Here is a 3,021-nt window from a genome sequence, read left to right on the forward strand (position 1 = left end):
ATATGTTTTATGGACTGTAGATCTTTGTAGACACCCTTTTTCTGCTTAAGGAAGTTACCTTTATTTTCTAATTTGCCATTAATCTTTGTCAAGAATGGGTGTTAAAAATTTTGAATGCTTTTTTGCATCCATTGAGACTATCATTTGGTCTTATTGCTTTTTAAAAAATTGCGGTGAATTATAAAACTTTCTATAATTAAACTAGATTTGCATTCCTGGGATAAACCCATCTTGATTAAGATGCATTCCAGGGGCTTCCCGGGCTTCCCTGGTGGCACAGTGGTTGAGAATCCGCCTGCCAATGCAGGGGACATGGGTTCGAGCCCTGGTCCGGGAAGATCCCACATGCCGTGGAGCAACTAAGCCCGTGCGCCACAACTACTGAAGCCCGTGCGCCTAGAGCCCGTGCTCCACAACAAGAGAAGCCACCGCAATGAGAAGCCTGCGCACTGCAATGAAGAGTAGCCCCCACTCGCCGCAACTAGAGAAAGCCCCCATGCAGCAATGAAGACCCAACGCAGCCAAAAATAAATAAATAAAAAAAATAAATCTATTAAAAAATGCATTCTATTTGAAAAAATTATAAAGCTAAATTTAATTTGTTAATACTTTGTTCAGAATTTTGCATTCATATTAATGAGTGAGATTGACCGGTAGTTTCTTTTTCTACCAGCACCTTGTATGAATTAAATTTCAAGGTTATACTAGGTTCATAAAATGAGTTAGGAGTTGTTTCCGCTTTTTGTATTCTCTGTATCAACTAAAAATTTTTGTTTCCTGAAAGCTTAAGATCATTCACCTATAAAACTATCTGAGCCTGGTAGTATTTTGGGGGAATATTTTTATAGATACAGATAAAATGTTTGAAAAGGTTTACAGATATAAAATTTGAAAAGGTTTACAGATATAATATTTGAAACGGCTTACAGGATTATAGATAGAATGTTTGAAAAGGTTTACAGGATTATAGATGTCTCCTATCTCCTCTTGAATCAGTTTTATTAAGCTGTATATTTTTAGTAGAATTTATCAATCTCATTTGTTTCAAATTATTAGCCTAATGTTCATGGTATTCTGATTATGCTTTTATTTTCTGTGTCTAAATTTCTATAACCCCATTTTTTATTTACAATATTGTTTATTTGTGTTCTTTTTCTTAACAAACATATTTGTCTGGCATAATATGTCCCACTTTAAATTAATTAATTATTGTTGATTAATTTATATTATATAATGATTTTTCTTCCTTCTACTTTACTGACATTAATTCTCTTTATTTTTCTAACTTTTAATTAGGTCACTTTGTTCATTAACTTTCAGCTTTTCTGTTTTTCTATTACAAACTTAAAAAATGGCTATGCATCCCATTTATTTTGGATTGTTGTATTTTAAAATTTTCTTTGATCACTGAGTAAATTAGAAGTACATTTTAAATGTTGAGACATACATTTTAAAAAGTTATCTTTTGTTGTTTTTTAAACTAAATTGCATTTTGGTGAGGGAGTATGACATGTATGATAATATTTTTTGAAATTCATTGATGCTTTGTGCCCTGATACTTGATCAATTTTTATAAATGCCCCATATATGTTTGAGACAATGTTACACTCTAATTGTTTGCTGCAGGGATCTTTATATGTCCATTAAATCAAGCTTGCTAATTTTGCTATGCAAATCTATATCCTTACTAATTTTGAGCTTTTAATTACTAAGATAAATTTGTTAACTCTCCCACTAGAATGGTGAATTTATTAACTTCTTGTAATTTTATGTAATTCAAACTATTTTATTTGATGCAAAAAAATTTCAAATTGTTTTCCCTCTGTGGTCTGAGATACATCCGTGCCTATGACTATATCTATGTTTATATTCCTATATCTACATCTACATCTATGTCTATATAGCAATCACCTCAATTGTGCAGCTAATATATAGGCTCATTTGAAGGCAGAATTTGTAACAAGTTTTAGAGAGACTATTATTTCTACTGCAATTATTCTTCTATCCAGAATCAAGAATGGACCAGAGAGTTTTTCTGATGGCTCAGATGTTTAAACATTTATTAATGTTTATTATAATATATCCAGCAGAAGTTCTCTTGTGATAGATCATTTTTTCCCTAGATTATCTAATCTACCATATTGCCAGAAGTACAAACCTCCCATCTTGCAATAGACTCTTACTAGTTTCCGTCTTCAATCCGCTCTCCACAAAGTAACCAGAATAAAATTTTTACAGTGTCAGTCAGATTATGCTACACATAGACTAAAATTCAAACTCTTTACCATGGTATCTAGCACCTATGTAATCTGGTCCCTTCCCACTTTTCAAACTCATCTTTCCACCTCTCCACTTTACAGACCTTCATTAACCGTGTTGCCTTTCTTTTTTTTTAATTCCTTGATAAGCTATTATTATCCTTGCCCTAGATCTTTTTTTTTTTTTTTTGGTACGCGGGTCTCTCACTGCTGTGGCCTCTCCTGTTGTGGAGCACAGGCTCCGGACGCGCAGGCTCAGCGGCCATGGCTCACGGGCCCAGCTGCTCCGCGGCATGTGGGATCCTCCCGGACTGGGGCACGAACCCATGTCCCCTGCATCGGCGGGCAGACGCTCAACCACTGTGCCACCAGGGAAGCCCTGCCTTATATCTTTTATTGACTTGTCCCCTTGGCCTAAAATGTTCTCCGCCAAGATCTTTGTGGTCTGGTCCCTTCTGATTATTCAGATTTCAACCTAGATGTCATTTCTTTGGAGAAGACTTCTTTGATAATCTCATCTAAAGGTAGCTCTCCATAACTCTTATATTACCTTAGGTATTTTTCAAAGCATTTGTTGCTATGTGAAATTATCTTGTTTACTTGTTAATTTTCTCCTCCCCTCAGTAGGATATAAGTTCCATGAAGTCAGGGACGTGATTCACTAATATTTGCCCAATGCCTAGAAAAGTTTAGGTATCCAATAAATTCAATACATTCAATATACACTTATCAAATAAAATTCATTTAAAAAACATTTGTTGAA

The sequence above is a fragment of the Monodon monoceros genome, unplaced genomic scaffold (genome assembly GCF_005190385.1).
Source record: "Monodon monoceros isolate NGI ecotype Baffin Bay Population unplaced genomic scaffold, NGI_Narwhal_1 Super_Scaffold_11, whole genome shotgun sequence".
Taxonomy (NCBI): Eukaryota; Metazoa; Chordata; class Mammalia; order Artiodactyla; family Monodontidae; genus Monodon; species Monodon monoceros.